Genomic DNA, 21,232 nt, shown 5'->3' with positions numbered 1-21,232 from the left:
TAACTATCTCCACTCCCTAAATTTGTGATTATCTTTTAAAAACACCCTTCGTGTGTGGTGATGTTAACTAGATTTACTGTGATCATCATTTCACAGTACATACAAATGTAGAATCATTACGTTCTACACCTGAAACTAATACAATGATTTCTGTCAAGTATAGTTCAATAAAAACTGTTTAAATAAAATAAAAATTGAAACTTGAGGTGCACATACAAATTGAATAAATGGCTATTTCTACCGTGGATCGGAAATATTTCATTATTCGGATAATTTGTATTTTGTACTGGCTCTTGGGGAAAAAATTGTGCAATGTGTTCGTCTACAAAATGTCATGCTGTAAGTCCTTTGAAGTTCATCTCTTTAGGTCTCAAGTTTTTGGTTAGTCCATTTTTTCCTTTAAATCTGTGCCAATCTGCTAGTGGGAGAGATACAGCATTGGGTGTAGTAATGATACGTCCCAATCGTGGTCATCTGGGGCCAACGGTCCATCACCCATGACTGTGGAGGCATCACAGGCTGAGGAAGAGGCTCTAGTGCATTAGGGGTGCTCTCAACTCCCGCCCAGCCCTGGGGTTCTCAAGGCTACACAGGGGACTCCCCTGGGCTTCTTTCATAAAGTATCAGTGCATGAACGCCTGGGTCCCACTCCCAAAGTTTCTGATTGAATTGGTCTGCAGAGTGGCTGGAGCTTCAGGAATGTTAAAAACCCCACCCCAGGTGACTGGAACCCCTGCTTAACTCACCCCTCTCAGAGATCAGAGTTCTTCCCCTCACGCTTACTCCCTCATTGGATTTTCCAAGTATTCTTGACAAGCAGTCAAGATAAATCGTGTTTTACCTTCTTTTTAGTGGGAAACTTGGCCGTAGAGACTTTGGGTTATGTAGCCGATCAGCACAAAGCAGAGACTAGAGGTCAAGTCTTAGGGCTCAAGGTCACCTTGTCCCACAAAGTCACGTTTGTTCCCATATGTGAGGGATGACAATGAGGGAGGTGTCTGTTCAGCCTTAATTATAGGTCAACCGTCTATTACAGATCAAGAATGAGCTTTGTTTTTTACTTGAAAAGCGATTTTTGTGATTCCTGTTTTTATTTTTCTTCACATTTGTCCTCATGAACACTGATTCCATTAAAGTTAGGGATGATGCAAAGGAAGTAAAGGAAGGAACGCTCGGTGAAAATCCTTGTCGCTGTGTTATTCTGCATCACACCTCTGCCTTAACTGAATTCATTAACATTTCAGCAAAATAGCACTAGCAAGAATTAATTCAGAGCAAATATAGGAACACACTACAAAGAGCGTTATCATTCCTAATGTTTTGCTGTGGTTGAAATGCCTTCTAAGTATATACTTTTACACTTATAAAAACAGGTGCTTAATCATGTGCTACGTAGGGTATCACTGTCACCTCCATTTAGAGGCAAAAATCGTAGTACTTTCAGTCCATCGGTCCCTCTGGTAGGTAGGTGACATCTCTGACCTATCTTTGGGAGGATGTGCCCTTGGAGGCACCTCTATGGTGTGGGAGGATTTGCGGGTCACTCCATGTAAATTTCCTTCACTTCTTTTGTCCTTAGTCTGCACTCCTTATAATTAAACTTTTAAATTGTAACCCTTAATTTTATATTGTGAATCTACAAGAACTAAAGGATAATTCGGGCAAGTACTTTGCCCTGTGTGAGAATATATCCCCACACCTGTAAAATGTGGAAAATAATACACATTCCAAAGATTGTTGCAAGGGTTAAATGAGATCGTGGATGTCACTTGGACCACAGTAGGTGCTCAGCAAATAGTATTATTTGAAAGCACTCAAGGAGGACCCAGTTCAATTCAGTAAGGCTAAATTAGGATGATCAGCATTCGTGTTTGCCACACGTATTTTGCTCCTTGTAAAAAATGCAATTTATAAATCTACTTCACATTTTTGCCTTGTCTTGGTGAGTTTTTATCCATCACTAGTAGCTTGTGCAACTGTGCTACATATATTTGGCTTTCCGCTGTCAATTCTTCTAGCAACACTCCATTCAGACACGTCTTTCATACACTTCATTATATTATAATATCATACTGTGAGGGTTTTTTAAAAGTATTCCATGCTGCTTGAGAGGTCGAATTCTGTGGTTTTCATTTCAGTTTTTTTTTTTTTTTTTTTAAGGGAAAAGAAAACCTTTGCTATGGTAGTAATTAACAACTGGTGCTCGGATGACATCCATCAAAAGTTTACCCCAGAACAGCTGTAGTTTCTGTAATCTACCACCCAGCTGTCCCAGATGGTATTTTTAGCACTACACTCTCCAAATACAGGAGGCAGGAGTCAAAATATAGTTAAAAGATAATATTATTATGGGGATTCTCAGAAGAGAATTGGGTTTCTTTCCTTTTTCTAAAATTTATGCTCTCTGCAAGTAATAGACCCTGACACAGTTGACAAGTGTACCTTGATGGGAGGGTCAATATGTAATCACCAAGATACACTTGTGAAAATTGAAATCATGAATATGGAGTCTCATATTCATTCAGGAGTCTCATCTCTGCTTGAGTCCTATAACAATAGTTTAAAATTAGGACCATTATCATGGTTCTAAAAGAAAAATATGGTTATAAAATTTTTATCTCTAAACAAGTAAGTATTCATTGAGGGCTTACTAGGTGTCTAACATTATTGTGAATTGTGCAAAATAGATCCTTTCTCTGTAAAAAAAAAAACAAAAACAAAACACTTTACTGTCTAGTTGGTAATCTCATTGTAAATGAATAAAACAATTAAGAACAAAATAAAATGCTCAATTGTGGGGGAAATATTTTCATATGTGAATATGTTTATTTATATTTGTGAGGGAATATTTGCATCTGCAGAATTACTAATGACTGAACAGTTCTGCTATTTCAACCCTTCTCCTGTACATGCAACGAAGACTCGGATTCCACAGTTATGTAATAGTCAAAGCCAAGGTCAATTTTTAACCAAGTCAGTGATGCGCTGTGAAGCCTAACGAGAAGCTGCTCCCAAGGCAGGGCCTGGAATTCCTCTGACATTCCAGCCACCAGCACAGGCCTGCTCTGAACATCCCAGGTTGGGCCAGCCTCAGCTCCGATCTCTGCCTCTTTGTCTGTTCTGATGAGGCTTTTGAAACAATCTGACTAATTCTCTAGTTGGTATCATCCAGCTTCATAGCTTTAAATACTACCTGTCTGTTGATGTGTCCCAAGTATATGTCTCCAGTTCAGACTTTTCCCCAAATTCCAGAAACCATATGTCCACCCATCTGCTGGTCCCTCCACTGAGAATCCTACTAGTATTAAAAAGTTACATCTATGAAACAAATGGACTCACAGATAATAGAGAACAAACTAGTGGTTACCACTGAGGAAAGTGAACAGGGCGAGGGACAAGATAGGGGCATGGGATTAAAAGATAAAAACTATTATGTATAAAACAGATAACCAACAAAGACCTACTGTATAGCACAGGGAACTCTGCTCAATATTCCATAACAACCTAAATGGTAAAATAATTTGAAAAAGAATAGATACATGTATATGTATAACTGAATCACTTTGCTGTACACTTGAAACTAACACAACATTGTTAATCAAATATACGCCTCCAATATAAAACAAAAAATAAAAAAGGAAATGAAAAGGAAAAAAGATAAGCCACAAGGATATATTGTACAGCACAGGGAAATACAGCCATTGTTTTGTAACAACCTGACATGGAGTATAATCTATAAAAATATTGAATCATGGGCTTGCCTGGTGGCGCAGTGGTTGAGAATCCGCCTGCCAATGCAGGGGACACGGGTTCGAGCCCTGGTCTGGGAGGATCCCACATGCCGTGGAACAACTAGGCCCGTGAGCCACAACTACTGAGCCTGCGCGTCTGGAGCCTGTGCTCCACAACAAGAGAGGCCGCGATAGTGAGAGGCCCGCGCACCGCGATGAAGAGTGGCCCCCGCTTGCCGCAACTAGAGAAAGCCCTCGCCCAGAAACAAAGACCCAACACAGCCATAAATAAATAAATAAATAAATTTTTAAAAATATATATATTGAATCACTATGTTGTACACCTGAAACTAATATAAACTTGTAAATCAACTGTATTTCAATTAAAAGTAAATAAAGCAAAAATAAGAAGAGTTATATCTAAAAACAAGTTTCTATATTCCCATGAATGTGATCTTATCCCACGAAGTCTTCCCCATCTCAGGCAGTGGGAACTGTATGCTACGAACCTTCATTCTTGACTCTGTTCCTCCTCTCACATCCTACATATCTTCCAGGAATGAATCATGTTGTCTTTTCTCACTGTCCTCAGGACCAACTCCCTGGTCAAGGGCATCATGAACCCTGTGTTTAACTATTGATCTAACTTCTCCCTGATTCTACCACAGCTTCTTACTGTATACTCTCAACACAAGTATCAGTACAAACCTATTAAAGCCTAAGTCACACATTGTCACTCCCCAGGCACAACTCTGCAGGAGAGTCCCATCTCGGAGTAAAAGCAGAACCCTTTCCTCCCCGTACAAGGCCCCCACTGCCTGTCTGACGTCATCTCCTGCTGCTCTGCTCCCCAGGTGCCAAGTTCCCCAACACACCGGGCATTCCCCCCCCCCAGCGCTTTCCACGGACCCCTCCCTTTCTGCTCCCCTCCTGTCAGCCACGTGACCTGCTCCCGCCTTCATTCAGTTTTAATTCACGAGTCTCTCTCTCCGTGAGGCTTTCTGAGTCTACACTCTCTAAAATGTCAATACCCACTCCTTCCCTGGACTCCAGTTCTCCATAGCCCCACCTCCCTCTTTGCTAGTTTCTCTTAAGCACTTATTACTGGTGCATATACTGTCTGCTTTACGTATTCAACTTGCTTATCGCCTGTGTCCTCCGCTGGAATGGAAGCTCCCTGAGCGGAGATTTTTGTCTTCTTCCTTCCAACATCTCCCAAAACTAAAGCAGGGACTGACATGGAACAGGCTGTCAATTAAAATTTGTTTCACATTCGTCTACAGGGCTTTAAGGATGACTCTTCAAGGGTTGTGGTCTAGATAGCAAGACATGGGATTATGGTTTTATACAGGCAACACCAAAAGAGCCCATCAAGAGAGTACATTCAGTTAAATAAATGAGCAAAGAAACAGGTTGACTCATATTTGAATCCACTCATGTGATCAGTTAACTCAATAGCCTAAAGACACATAGACTGTGTGTCCCTTTTCATGTCTGAGTCATGATCTGTTATGTTTCCAGAATATCTGGAGCTTCCATGACTATTTTCAATACCTCTGATAAGCAGAAAGTTGAATGGTGGCATTCAGGGCCTGGGGAAGGGGGGAGATGAGGAATTGTCATTCAAGGGACATAGAGTTTCAGTTATACAAGATGATAAAGAAGCGCTGGAGACCAGAGATAGGACATTGGGCTTGAAGTTAACAACGTTATATCCTCCACTTAAAATTTTGTTAAGAGGGTAGATTCTTGTTATCTGTGCATCTGTTATTACCACAATAGAAACAGAAGAGGCATGTCAGAGAAGCCAAACCACCATCTTCCCTGAGATGGACGCCAAACATATGCACACGTGGCGACAGCCCTATGACTGACATAGCAGCCTTACAAAAGAACGAGGTAAATGCTCCTCACTGCCCAGAGCCTTAGGCTCTACCTGCTCCTCCAAGGGCTGAAGAAAGTGTCTGGTGACCTTCCTATGAGCATCTTACTCTGTTGCTCACGAGGTGAGTGGAATACTAATAACGAGTGTTGATTGCCTGGGCGAGGGCTCATCACCCCCTCCTTGGATGAACATTGCCTTCTCCATGACCCCTTCTCTGGTTTCATCTGTAGCAGAACAGAATTTATTATAAACATGTGTGAGGGTCAAATAGCACAACAGGAATTGCAACCTAGTTGCTGATCACTCACTAGATTAAAATTTAACGAGTGCAGAAGTTCCATTCTGGGGAGTTGGAACCCAGCATCCCCAAAGGATGACTGAGTCTTCCTTGAAAAGAGGGTCCATGTCTTTTCCATCTTGAACTCTGTGAGTCTGACATCTATCTCGCATGTACTCAAAAATGATTGTTGATGGAATGAGACATGTGAAGCTTTTAGAATAAACTATTGCATCTCAACTTTCCATTGAATATTTTAAGTAAAGCTGATGTGTCCCCAAAGATAAACCCATCAGAACAAAGCAAGAGAGCAGACCTCACCAGTGTATCTGTCAGCCTTACTTAACAATTTTTCATTCAAGAGCTATACTGTCAATATCATACTGATGAAGAGAAAAGCTGAATTCATCTTCCTGTCTTTCTTTCTATTCAGGCTTCGACTCAGTGATTCTTCAATTACCGAGACTCAATGACAGAACATTTTTGCTCCCTTATTTCCTGTATGTCAAACAAAGTTCAAAATATGCCAGATCCTTCCAACAGTTTGTCTTCTTTGACATGAGGTAGTTTGGAATACGTGTGTATATCCCTTTGGACACAAGGACTTGCTCAGCTGAGAGAGTTCTTAGTCACCTCTGAGAGGCTCAATGCATCCAGTGCTCTGTTTCAACTCTACATACGAGAGCTCTCAGAGGATTATCTCAGAAAAAGGTGAACTTGACAAAGACTTTGAATTCTATTTCCAATCTGACAAATTGCCAAAACACAATGACATTCTTTTTCCTATGGCAGTCATAGAATTCCAGAGTCTTTGAAACATAGCAGAACGCAGCTTGGGCTCTTGAAATAAAGAATTATATCCCCAAAGGGCCAGAGGAGCAACTGTGATAGTAGGGTCATGCATTATTTTTTGGCAGAGCCATGCCAAAATCTCTAGAGGAAGAATTGCACAATTTCCCTCGGCACATAATTGCAAGGCTCATGAGTCACTTTCAGGAAAAATAGAACCTGAATACTGCATTCTGTGGATCTCTTCTTGTTCTGCTGTCTTTGAACAGTGAAAGCAGCCAGCTCCTGCGCCTTCGTATTGAAGGTCATCCTTTATTCTCACTCCACCCTTTGTTTCTCTGGCTGAGATAATCCATGGTGACTAGTGGATTTATATCAAACCAAATGGATTTAAAATTTTTCATTAACACTATGACCTTAAGAGACTAAAATGACAATATTAAACATTAGCAATATTCAAAGCTTTCTGTCAAAATGGTTCATTTAATGGTTTATTTCTCATTTCTTCACTATTCTTTTACCATTTTTAATTTTTGTATGCTTTGATATGGAAAATATTTGTCTTAACCTGTCTGTGTGCATGTCCTGTTCTTTCCCTTTCAAACGCTCCTTCCTTTTTTACAATGCCTGACTTTGTCAATGGATACTGGCCAAAACTTATATTTTCACAGTACTTTTTAAAGAAACAGACACCAATTTGCTAAGATTTGAGAATGTTCCAAGAAGATCTTACAACTTATCATTTTTCCTGGTTTACTGTAATAATAAAATTCAATTATCGCATATTTATTTCTTTGGTCAAATGCCATGCTTACCACAAGAGCATTATTTACAATATGAAGTATAAACTTTTAGGGGTCTAAGGACACTATAGAGCTGAGAGGAGATGCATGATAGAGAGGAGGGAGATTGTCACTTATTTAGTGAGTATTATTCTCTAGACGTGTTTATATATATTCATATTTAATGTCTGGGACAATCCATTTTATAGATGAGTAAACCAAGGTTTAGCAAATTTAAGAAACTTATCCTAAATAATCATCTAATAACTATCAGATTCTAAACCCAGTCAGTAAGGCTACAAGGAAAAATGCTGAAAAACACCCTCTTCATATTCAGTGCTCACATCAAAGTGGCTGGTTGATTTATTCCATTAAGACTGCAGGCACAAAGGCAATTTGCATGAAAGGCAAAAAGAGTTACCAAAATGATTCTGACTTTTCTCTATTCGAACTAGTTGCTTTTGCCTAATCAAGAGGAAATATAATGTAGAAAGAGCATATTTTTTAGAAATATAATGTAGAAGAGTATATTTAATTCAAGTGTATTTGTGTACACTTGAATTAAAAGACAAGTTTTTCACTTTCTGGTTGTGTGACTATGGAAAAATTAGTTAATCTTGCTGATAAAATTAAATGGTTCTGAGAATAAAACGACTTGAGAATGAAGAATAAATACTCTTATCCGAATACCTCGCACAAAGTATTTACTGAATAAACTAGTGTCAGAATAATATATAGTAATAATAATAATAACAGAAAACAGTAGTGGCAGAAAGCCTAAGAAGAAAGAAAAGACACTGCTTCCGAAATCTTTCAAGGCAATAGTCATGGTATAGATTGTAAAACACAAAGCAGAAATCCTCATGTGACATGAAGACATTTATTTTCACTCTTGTTTTCATCTTTGTTTATGTCCTGTGTTTTCACAGTGACTTTCTGCATTATGCAGTTTGAGGGGACTTCGAACCTAATCTCGGTTTTGTTTTTTAAAAGATCTACACCTTAGCCACCCTAGTCAAACAGCTGCAGGTCCGCTGTGTCCCAGCTGGGCTCCACCTGTCTCTTCAGACAATTGACAGCTGCTACAAGTTGCAGATAGAAACTCAGCCCCGCCAGCTGGTGCCACTGCTTCTTGACATAGAGCAATATTTCGATTGTGTGCCTTCCCTTGTGCTTGGGAACACGCCAGTTGGGTTTTGAACCCCAAGGTTTTCGTTTTCCCTTGAGTGAGCACCTTACTGGAGACCTGAAGGCTGTAACCCAGGTCAGCAAAGAGGATGGGAGGTCAGGGTAATGAAAGTGGGTTCCAGGAACTGACAAAGCAGGGCCATGGTGTTAGAGAAACTATGGGCTAAACACAGATCATACACTCTCTGGATCACTGTAACCATGGAGCCGGAGAGATAGAATACGAGACCAGGAATATATCTGAAATGTACATGGCAAGGGAATTCCATGAGGAAGCAAATGGTAAAGCAGGCCAAGTATGACGAGGTCTGCCAGCCCAGTTTTCAGAGCTCTTTCTTCCCCTGCTTTTTACAAGCCTCTGTCTTTCCACTTCTTGGCTCCCATGCCCTCTTTTCCTAGCCACCTCCAACACTCTCATTTTCTCCCCTCCAACATCCTTCACACTTTTGCCCACTTTGTCCTAGCACATATACATAACTGCCTTCCTTCTGCTTAATAGAAAAATGGATTCCCCATTTTTCCTACAAGGTTGAATTTCCCTCCTTAGGTGACGTGTAAAGACCTGCATGGTCTAAAAGCCTTCTCACTCACCAGCCTTAGCCCCTCACCGTTCCCTTCTGGACACAAACACCGGCACGTGGGGTCACTGGTGGGACTCAGCTCGCATCCCCTCAAATATTCTCTTATGTGGGTGAGCAGTTGTGCCAGCACTGTCACTGTCACTGTCACTGTTAAATAAGCCACACTGTTCTCACTGGACTAAAACACCGCTTATGTCTAATATTTTATCGCATGTGTACTGGACTGTATTTCTAGATTCTCTTTGGTTAAAATGATTTGGTTTACCACTGTGTTAAACTAATCTATTTATCTATCTGTATTCCAACACCGTATTGAGTCGATGCTACTGGCTTTATAGTATTTGTTGACATCTGCCAAATAGGTTTTAAAAAGAGTTTTCTTGGCCCTCTCCAAAGATTTGCACTTCCATATGAATTTTAAGATCATTTTATCCAATTCCAAATTGGATCAATTCCACTGGAATTTAAATTGTAAATTTAATTAAATTTACATATTAATATTTAGAGAATTGACTTGTGCTGTAAACCATGCTCTTTATTATGACTGGCTTTTTGAAAATGTCAGATACATTTTAATTTCTTTATTAAAGGTCCTGTTAATTATTTTACAAAAAGCGTATGACAAACCAAGGTAGCCATTTCAGACATCTCAAAGCTATTCTGCCTTTTTATAGCATTCTTGAGAGTAAGAAAAGAAAAGTAAATGTTAAGAGGAAATATTGGTGGGGAACTTCTAGGTAACCGAGGGACGGTCAGCCACTTAACTCTGAACCACTTTACACATCCTTCAAAACACTATTTAGATCACCAAGAAGAACAAATAGCACCAAATAAATATTATGCCTGCAGCAAAACAATATTAATGGAAAGTACAACAAATTCAATAAAAATGACATGACAGAGCTGAAACTAATCATATCAGTCATATCAATATTTTAAATTTGGTTCACAAAGCAAGAGACACACTCAAAACAAAGTGATTCAGCAAAGCCAAACTAGAGGATAAGCAAAATACACGAGGCCAATGGAAACAATAGAATATCAGGGTGCTGATCCTGATAGCAGACAACAGAATTTGAATTAAAAATGGCAAATGAAATGAATTAAATGCCATTTAGTTATTTTAAATATTTTATACTAAGATATAGGAGGTATGAATAACTAGGCTCTAAATAACACAATTCCTTCATAAGACAGAAACTATGGAAGACACGGGATAGATAGAAACACACTCTTGGTGCAAGAGATAGCTAGTGGGCCAAAGATCAGTAAGAATAGTAAAGATCCCAAGTGCAATTCTAGATAGGTTTCCCCTTAACCAGACACTTTTTATTTTAAAAAAACCCACAATGAACAGAAAGTAAAGAAATCCCACAGTGATGGGGACATGTCAAAGGCCTACAAGAAATCAACTGAAAGAACCTCCAGTAGCCAAAGCTGAAAAAATTTGAGCAATAAAGTAGTATTGGATTATAACCCAAAGTATAGAGGAAACATCCATAAGTCCATATGCTATAAATAAAAAATTGAATAAATTAATAAATATTAGAGAAGAAACAAATCTTCCATGAAGAAGAATTTCAAGTAATTTGTATAGATACTCTACCCTCAGAAGCTGAAGCATAACTTCCATTCCTTAGGTATTGGCTGAACAGTGATCTCCTTCCAAAGTATACCGTATCAAGGGGATTAAAAAAACAGAATAATTTTGCAGTGGAGAAATCTGATAAACACTACCTGAGCCAGGTGATCAAGGCTCACTCTCCCAGGCATTCTAGCAGTTTCCATAATCTCAATTCCCTATATTAAATCCTTTAAACTTGAAACACTGAGAGTGATTTCTGTTTCTCTGACAAAATCCTCCTTGGTTCTCAGACCCTGTCTTAGTTTTCTGGGGCTGGCAGAACAAAGTCGCACAGACTGTAGACTTAAACGGCAGACCTTTACTGTCTCATAGCCTGGAACCTGGAAGTCCAGGATGGAGGTGTCCCCAGAGTCTGTTCCTTCCCAGGGCTGTAAGGGATGCTCTTTTTCATTCCTCTCTCCTTGGTTTGTAAATGGCCATCTTCTTCCCGTGTCTCTTCACATTCCATTCTCCCTGTGAATATAGCTGTTTCCAAATTTCCCCTTTTTTTAAGGACACCAGCCTTACTAGATTAGGGCCAACCCTACTGACCTCATTTTTACTTAATTATCTTAGTAAAGACTGTATCTCCAAATAAGATCACATTCTGAGGTACTAAGGGTTAGAACTTCAACATATGAATTTGAAGGGAAGACAAAATTCAACCCATAAAAGATCCAAACTAGGGGCTTCCCTGGTGGTGCAGTTGTTGAGAGTCTGCCTGCCAATGCGGGGAACACAGGTTCGAGCCCTGGTCTGGGAGGATCCCACATGCCGCGGAGCAACTGGGCTCGTGAGCCACAATTGCTGAGCCTGCGCGTCTGGAGCCTGTGCTCCGAAACGGGAGAGGCCGCGATAGTGAGAGGCCTGCGCACCACGATGAAGAGTGGCCCCCACTTGCCGCAACTGGAGAAAGCCCTCGCACAGAAATGAAGACCCAGCACAGCCATAAATTAAAAAAAAAAAAAAAAAAAAGATCCAAAATAACAGTGATTTATACAAGACAGAAACTGATTATTTCTTGTGTAATCTAAGGATATTATGTAAATAGCTGGTTTACTGCCCAACAACATTCTCAGGTTAGCAAGCTCTTTTTTCTCAGCTTGGCATGGATGTTTTCCCTAAATTCACCTCATGGACCAAAACTATTGCTGCAGCACCAGCCATAAGGACTATATTCCAGCTAGCAGGAAGTAGTACTGGACAAAGGAGAAAGTGGCAAAGAGCATAAGCAAGTTATCTGTTAAGAAAGTTTTCCCAAGTACTTTTGCTTACATTCTTTTGGCCAGAATTAAGTTAAATGGCCCCATCCATCTCTTGTGTGAGATGCTAATTAACATAATGTTTATTCTGAGAAGCAATTAACCTGGTGAAAACTTCTGTTGCTATGAAGGAAGGACAGGATGCATATTGAGGTCAACTGGCAAAATGCTCCACAGTGAAGATATTACAGAATTATAGGCTGTGGTTCCAACTATTTGGTTGGAAAAAGTAGTGAAAAGACTTACATAGGTCAATGGAAATACCGTCTATTCTGTGGATTAGTCAAGATCTCAAAGTTATTTCTAAAAGCTAGATTTCTTCTTTATCAAACATCTTTGGACACAGTGTATGTCTTGTCAAAGGAAGACTCAGAAGCAGAATCACTTTAAAAAGCAGAGAAAGCATTTTTTCACAAAGCCTTCTAGGAAAGTCAGGCTTCAGAAGACTGGCTCACCAAACATAAAATGCAACAGATATTTTTAACAATGGCAAATGACCAAGCTTAGTACATTTATATTAGTCTGCTCATGGTGGAAAAAGAGCAATTCTCAAGCAGTTATCATGTTCACAAAGTTATGTTCAAACACCAAGACATTAAAAAAAAATCAGGGATAAAATTTTTTGTTAAGTCCAGATTTATACAAAATAGTCAAGGTTTTATCTTTTGGGCATTCCAGAACGCATAAGTGTGATCTGTTAGTTTTGGTTTATCCCAAGAGCACGCAGTATCTTTTATGACAGTTCTTAGACATCTTAGCAGCAAAGTGTTCGATTCTGATTCTGCAACGTCAACCAAAAATGTCAGTTCCTTCTTGCACGCCTCCATTTCCATTTTCCCTTTTATCTCCTTGGCAACAAGGACAAGACATCAACATTGAGCTTTGCTTTAGAGATTTTAAGGCTCAGGTCTCCCTTCTTTGGCCTGTAGGTAAAATATTATTACTATAGGCCCTCCTGGTGTTGATTTCCCAAATCACCAGCACTCCCATGCCACCCGCGTCCTGCCATCACTGGTTACCTCTCACTGTGGTCACTTCCAGCTATTTCTCAGGGGAACTAGAAGGCAGCAGCTAGAGGACAGAGCAGGGATTGGGCAAAGGGCTATCCAAACACAGAAGTGGTAAAACAGGAGGCTGGACTCAATGACAATTAAGTGACCGATCTCTCATTTTCAAAAGACAATTTATCAGTTATGTGAGCATTTGAGTGTACAGTTTTTGCAGTTGCTGAGAAGACAAGCTTTCTATTATTAGCCACTGAAGAAAAGGAGAAGCAGGCATTGTTGCTGCACTCCATCTAGTGGTCATCACTGCTGAGGCATAGAGCAGCTTTTTGGATTCAAAATCAAGGACCGGGATGGGATTGAAGCCAAATTTTCTCGTGCCTTCAACTGTTCCCTCTTATAAATTAAGCCACCTGGGAAAGTATTAATTTTTTTTAGCTGTGAGATGATCAGCCAGTGAAATGTAAGGCTGATACTTGAGGAAGAAATGTATTTCTTTGAAGATTTAAATGAAATGAGAGGTAATTATCAAAGATCATCATAGTTCAAGATTAGCCTAAATAAATCATCACTTCCCTTTTATTGTGTCTCTTCCCTCTTCTCAGAAGAAGGTATCTTTAATATAATTTTATAATGCAGGAATTTAAAGTTCTGGCATTAACATTTTACTAATACTAGTGTCTATGTAAATACCCTATTGTTTGTTTAGGTGCTGCTAAAGGCTTACACTTTTCAAGCAAGCAACAAAATACTAAGAGTGTCTTGCAATTTGGAAACTGTTTCTCAATCCTGATTTTTTTTCTTACAAACTCCAAGCAAATGATTCATTTATCCCTAAAGACAATCTCGCTAATGAAAAAGAACCCTTTAAGATCACTCCAATTAATTGGTAGTAGCTACACAAAGCCCTGTGTTAAGAAATCGCATATGATTAGGCTGAAAGCAATTTAGCCAAAGCAATTTGGCTCACTGTGATGGAACCGAAAGTAAGATGTTCTGCTTAAAAGCCTAATTGAAAATGAGTATTCTTCCAATGATGCACTTGTCTTTTAGTATGGTGCTTCGCAAAATGATTTCTTAAATATCTAAGAATTTTGGAGAGAAAGATTTCCATTTTACTCCTTCCTGTCAACTGAAAAACATGCACAGCCTAAAAGTTGAGAATTATGTTTTATTCGGTGGACAAATCTGAGGACTTAAGCCAGGGACACAGCATCTCAGATAACTGTGAGAAACTGTTCCAAAGAGGCAAGGGGGGAGGGGAGGGGACCAGGATATATAGGAGTTTTTGGCAACAAAAGACAAGGAAGTCAGGGACTTTCCTAGCGGTCCATTGGTTGGGACTCTGTACTACCACTGCAGGGAAGAGGGAACTAAGATCCCACATGCCTGGTGGCACGGCCAAAAAAATAAAAAATAAACAGATAAGGAATTCAGAACATCAAAAGATTACTGTTAATACAAGAAAACCAGATATCTCAAGTTAAGGAATTTAGCACTTTGCTATATATGGGAAGATGCAAGAGTTTGGGCTCCTTGAAATCATTCCTTTGATATGCACCTCAGCTCTCTGGGGCCAATATCCTGTGCTCTCTCATCCTGTGGCTGCAGCAGCTGACTGCTAGATGGACTTGCCAGTGGGCAGACCTTTTGTCTCCATCCTGAGTTCCCTCAGGGCTCACCATCGGGCACCTGTAATGTGATGGCGTAATGGCTGCAACATCCTTTGTTTACTGATATGACAGGCAATATTTTAGTTCACACTCCTGATTTGCTTTTTTAAAATTTATATTCTTCTATTACTGCAGTGTACTCTTTGCAATAGCAGAAATATGGAAAAGTCCAGCTACCCACACACGGAGAATTGTGAAGTCTTTCTAGTGATTATCTCTGGGTCTTTAATGTTGTGATAGGTCCTTTGGAGGGGGAACAGTTTTATTTTTCTACTTCAGTGTATTACAAATAGAACTAAATCAATTAGAAAAATTATAAAAAAGAAATTGAAGCTATTGGTAAAGATCTAAAAATTTGATGGAAATACTGAAAGACAGAAAGAGGTGCAAAACTCCAGTGAGGCACCAAAAGTATCACCATTCAAGGAATATTGTATGTTAATCATTACCTCTAACATTATTATTTGACTAAATTATCCTGGGGCCCTGCTGACACTTGGCTAAACAATATTGATCAACCTATGAGCACAGAGGGATGGACAGAAAGACCTCAGGGCTCAGTCAGGGAAAAGAATTAGATTGATTAGAGATAAAGGGGTAACTACATTACAATATGCTCACCTGCTAGAAAATAAATCCTATTCCTATAAACAAAGAGAAAATGTTTGAGGAGAACTCCTTGTCGTCATCGTGCTGCAATAAAAATAGCAAAGAAATCGTGAAGACTTTCCCCAAGCGTTAGCCTTTAGTGGAGAAATATAATTTAAAACAGAATATTCTTCCAACCCGGAAATCCTCTCCATAAAGTCAGTAGAGAAAGAAAATGGTTTTATTGTTGAATAAGCATTAAACCAGAATGTGATGCACATAGCAGGTAGTCTGCTAAGGGGTTGCAAGGACAGAAAGCCCCCTTTTGTCACCAAGCGGATGCGACCCATTAGATACACGTTCTCAGGCTAAACAGTAACTAGTCCTCAAGTAACAGGACTTGACAGAAACATTTGTCCCATGTAATTCATCCTAAATCCACCTGGTAGTTGGGGTGACCATCCGTGTTGGTTAATTGACTTTATACAAAGGAAAAACAAACACCGATCTCTCTACGGCACGAGATGGAGTCCTTACCTTCCTTGATGTTACACCTCAAGGAGATGGCTCCCAGGTCCTTGAGAAAGACTTTCCCGGGCTGGGAAACCTAAGTTTAGCTCGTGGAAAGATTTACGAATACTTCGAAGAGACGGAGAAAGAACTTGCAAGTTTTTTAAAGAAAATGTTCTAAGAAAAGGGAGGGGAAGAAGCTCCTCCCTGATCTCTAACAGGTAGAATGATGCCTCTTCTTTTCACTCTTTATTTGCCCTCCACCTTCCACGTTTGCCCTTCTGGCAGCAGCCTCACTGCCTCTGCCATCCTGCATCTTCAGTGCTTGCTGGTCACCTCTGGGAACCTGCTGTCAATGTGACCCCTTCCCCTCTCAGTGTTGCCTGTGGCCACCTCGCCTCCTCTTCCTCAGTGTGCTCCACAACCAAGCTGCCAGCCTTCTACCAAATCTGAAGTGCTTGAAAACAGCTGTTCTCAGGGAATTTCACCTGATAGTGTTGTTATGTGATCTATCATTTCCTTTATATACTTCAGTATAGACGGAAGGACACACATGTGTGTGTGCAAGTTGCCTTTCGTTCATAAGGGAGGGATGGGGGTCAACAAGGAGGAATCAGGAAACGAACTCCGGGTGGGCAACTCGAAGACCCTCGTTGGTATTCCAGCCTCCAGGGGGCTACGCAGCTCTTCCTGTGATGCCAGCTCCATTCTGCACTGCAGGACTGTGAATCTGCATAAGAGATGTCATAAATAATAGTTCATGGGAGGAATGGGCAGTGTTCACCCTGTATGGCTGCAAAAGTTGTTTGGGGGCATTTCAACTTTTACATGATCATATAGAAAAACCTGGAGAGGAAAGTAGCTTAACTTTCCAAAAAGGTGCCAAAAGTTTAAAATTCTAGTCAATCATGTGACCAAGAGCTTCAAAAAATGTGGTACATCCACCTTCAGAACATTGCTGAATTTGCATCTTAGGAAACCTTTCTCGCAAAGTACTGGGCTATACACCTGACGCTAACACGACATTGTAAATCAACTAAATTTCACTAAAAAATGAAATTAAAAATTTTTTTAAAAAGTACTTACTGAAGTACCGAAAAGGACAGAGAACTGACCATGTGACTATAGGCAAAGCACAATACTCTCTCTCTGGAGTACACCTCCTGGTAGACAGCTTGCCGGGGTGCAGAGAGGTACCTGCCTCTAATTGTTAGAAACCACTGACACCCCCCCAAAAGGATATGGCAATTACGCATCCCCAGACTATGTCCATTTTCAACAGATGTATATCTGTCTCAGAAAAAGTTTAATTCATTAAGTAATGAGATAAATGGTTGGATATGCCAGTACAAGACCCTGAAGGTAATCAAACCAAAATTTAAGAGCGTAAATACAGTTTAAATTTTTTCCAGAAAAAAAAATGTTAACAATAAATAAGTGAAAAAATACATATAGAGAGAAATAAAATTTGTTTCATAAATTATGAATCCACCAAAAAAAAACTGCAATGAAAATCTAAAAAGATAAATTGGTAGGGCATTTTTCTTTTGAAGCTACTTGTTAAAAAAAAAAAAAAAAAAGGATTAAATTAGCTGAAAATAGCCCACAAAAGAGACAAAATTCTCACTTACAGTTAAATCAGGCTTTTCTGACCCTAGTTTACCTTCATTGTTTCTTTTTTACTAAGATAGTGTTTATATATAATGGCATATATAATTTTAGGTATATAGGTAGGTGAATGTCAGTAACTGTAGAAAATCATGTTAGCTGAGTTTGGGCTACAAACTGGATTTCTTCAGCAGTTAGTTTGGGTCTCAGTTCAGATATTTTGTCCTCAGCGTTTGTGCTTTGCATCTGTTGATTAGAGATGAGGAGGAGGGACTTCCCTGGCAGTCCAGTGGTTAGGACTCTTCACTCCCAGTGCAGGGGGCACAGGTTCAGTCCCTGGTGAGGGAACTGAGATCCCACAAGCCAAGCAGTGGGGCAAAAAAAAAAAAAAAAAAAAAAAAGAGAGAGAGATTGATGGGGAGGTAGATTTTGGACATCCATTCTCAGACTCCTTCCTTCCAGGATTCCCCACACTCCTCAACAGTCATGTTTTACCAGCTCATTTCTGATTTCCTAGAAATCCTTCTGGATTTTTCCACATGTGTCCCACAGCCCTCCAGAGAAATCTCCGTGTACAGTTCCACCTCCCGGTTCAAGCAAGCGGGCTCTCCCCCCGGAGTCTGCTGGCTTCTCCTCACCCCCATGGCCTCCAGGTAGTTTTTGTACATATCCAATCTTTATAGTTTTTTCTTCCAGGGCTTTGTCTGGTAGAGACTTGGTCCATTTTTGGAGAAAGATAGACTCCTGCCAACAGAAGCTCTCTGACTCTCACCCTAACAGTTAATTCCCATCATTATCAGAAATCTCCAAAGGAGACGATGCTTGGACTAAAGAGGGAAAAGTAAGCCAGGTGCAAATGCCCTCAGTTTCTCCCTTAAAACATGTAGACAGTTGCATTACTTTTCCAGTTAGCCTTTTTCTATGGAGTTTAAATCCAAGGAATCCAAACAATATCAACTTTACATCAAATCTTTGCTATCTGAATTGCGACTTAGCCGGAGTCATTTTTATTACTAGCTATTGACCACAAGTGCTACTGAACTGCTGTGTGGACACAACAGGCGTTGTGTACACAGGAAACAATACAGCATCCTCAGCAAATTCTCTGTGGGCATTTCCACTTTCTCTATCTACTGGAGATGCAAAAATGTTTTACTTCTCTCAGTAAGACCATAGATGACGCACAATGAAAGGGCCTCCATCTCTTGACAAACTGGCATAATATGTGGAAAGAAATTGATGTAGGGGCAAGAAAGTAGACATGGCACCGATTTCCAGATTTTCTTAAGTTAGAGGTTATGAGGCGCTTCATGCCCTTAATAATTTTTTAAAATTTATTTTATTGAAGTAGATTTGATTTACAATATTGTGTTCATTTCTGCTGTACAGCAAAGTGGCTTAAGTGCACACATATATACATTCTTTTTCACAGTCTTTTCCATTATGGTTATCACAGGATATTGAATAAAGTTCCCTGTGCTCTACAGTAGGACCTTGTTGTTTATCCATTCTATATAGAATACTTTGCATCTGCTAATCCCAATCTCCCAATCTATCCCTCCCCCACTCTCCCTCCCCCTCGGCAACCACAAGTCTGTTCTCTGTGAGTCTGTTTCCGTTTTGTAAGTTCATTTGTGTCATATTTTAGATTCCACATATAAGTGATATCACATGGTATTTGTCTTTCTCTGTCTGACTTATTTCACTTAGACTGATAATCTCCAAATCCAACCATGTTGCTGTAAATGGCATTATTTCATTCTTTTTATGGCTGAGTAGTATTCCATTGTATATATGTACCACATCTTCTTTATCCATTCATCTGTCAATGTACATTTAGGTTATTTCCATGTCTTGGCTATTGTGAATACGTTCCTTTAATAATTTATTTCTCAATTAAGAAACGTAAGCTGATATCTTTTATGAGCAAAACACTGGGCTAAGTGATGGGGGATAGAAAAGTGGGTAAGACAGAGATGTCCTTTGCCCTGATCAGCATCAGCCTGGTAATAAAGGCACACATGAGATGGAGACCATCACCACACCTGCCATGGGCAGGAACTGAGCTACTGAGTGAGCTTATAAGTTTTATAAACTTACCTCTGGTTCCCACATCAATTCTGTACAGATTCCTATCCCTGTTTTACAGATCAAAAAACTGAGACTTGGAAGAGTTAAGGGCTTACTCAAGAACGCATATCTAAAATTAACACAGTTGCAATTCAAACCAGTTCATTGGACTCCAGGACTCCATGATCCTGTCACAACTCTATACTGCTTTTAGGGGTTATTTAATAAGATACACCAAATAGGTAAAAATGAAGTTCTGTGTCATTTCAGCAAAAGGCTTAAGCAGCTCCCAAATGGAGAGAAATGCAAAATCTTCATGGCAAAGAAAGTAAATTCCTAGACAAGTACACACTGGTATTCAACTTTTAATTAATCAAGCAAAATGGAAGTGATTCCACCCCAACTGCCATTTTAGAGACGTGTGTACACTGCTCCGCAATTATTAATTCAAAGCTTGTATGTTCAGAGAAACGTGTGCGGGTAAGATTTACAGAAGGCTTTTCTTAGCTAAAGAGCAAAATATGTATGGTCTTTGAAATATCAATTATGCCCTGTACTTTTACATTGTTTTGGTCTGGTGCATAAATTTAAAAGAAAATTGATGGTCTGAAACTCCAAGATAAAGATGAATAACATAGTCATTAAAACTATAATATTTCTAGGTATTGGTAACACGATCATTAAATTTTTCATACTTTATAGTATGTTATTAATATGATTCCCAACAGAGATAAATCCGTTCACTCCTAGTGATGCATGGCTGGTCCAGTTCAAACAAAAGTAAGTGAAATTCAGTGAGGCTGCCTCTAGACTCAGGGTCTATTAAACTTAATTTTTTATTAAACTCAGAATCTAATTAGAACGGAAGAGAGAGGGATATAGCTGCGCTCTCTACCATGAATGGAAGCAGTTTGGCTCAGAAAGAATGTGAAGGTTTTGATCATTTAAGCGTGAACGGAACTTCACCTCAAGAGCTTCAATGGGACTTGCGAGTATTCAGTTTAAAGAAAACGTTTTGTCAGCATTTAAAGCGAAGGCGAGGGGCTTCCCTGGTGGCGCAGTGGTTGAGAATCTGCCTGCCGATGCAGGGGACACGGGTTCGAGCCCTGGTCTGGGAAGATCCCACATGCCGCGGAGCAACTGGCCTGCGCGTCTGGAGCCTGTGCTCCGCAACAAGAGAGGCCGCGACAGTGAGAGGCCCGCGCACCGCGATGAAGAGTGGACCCCGCTCGCCGCAGCTAGAGAAAGCCCTCGCACAGAAACGAAGACCCAACACAGCCAAAAATAAATAAATAAATAAAAATTTTAAAAAATAAAAAATAAAGCGAAGGCCCTGAGCAGCTGTGCAGCTCACAGAAGGAAGAGTTAGGGGGTTCGCCTGGGGGCGGGGTGGGACTGGCGCGCCATCCCCCCGTTTGTGCATCTCGCGGTGGACAGTGCGGAAACACCTCGTTAAACCACTTATTAAAGCGATCTTATTGTTGCCTTATTAAACCTTTTGAAAATAGAACCACCAAGTCCTTTAACAAAGAAGGCCATGGGGACTTTGGATGTTCACATGAGTGAAAAAAGCAACGGAATCCAAAGCATCGGCCCCACCTGTGCGGCTGGAGGGGGTGGGGGGGAGTGAAGGAGGCGAGGGGCACCAGTGCCGGCAGCG

General features: G+C 40.1%; 1 protein-coding gene across 6 annotated transcripts in view; it reads right to left on the bottom strand.

The window, feature by feature from the left end:
• Positions 1-21,232, bottom strand: part of TNFSF13B (TNF superfamily member 13b) — an 88,646-nt gene that overhangs the window by 11,125 nt on the left and 56,289 nt on the right. The window contains exon 6 of one of the 6 annotated variants that reach the window (XM_082366258.1): positions 5,340-16,624. The exons of the other annotated variants lie outside the window; for them this stretch is intronic. The gene's annotated coding sequence lies outside the window, so the exon portion shown is untranslated. Of the gene's footprint in view, positions 1-5,339; positions 16,625-21,232 lie in introns of those variants that run through there. 6 annotated transcript variants of the gene reach the window in all.

This window comes from Balaenoptera borealis (assembly GCF_965194805.1).
Source record: "Balaenoptera borealis genome assembly, chromosome: 18".
Lineage (NCBI taxonomy): Eukaryota > Metazoa > Chordata > Mammalia > Artiodactyla > Balaenopteridae > Balaenoptera > Balaenoptera borealis.
The sequence above is the reverse complement of the archived record's forward strand: the minus strand, read 5'-3'. Positions and strand labels throughout refer to the sequence as shown.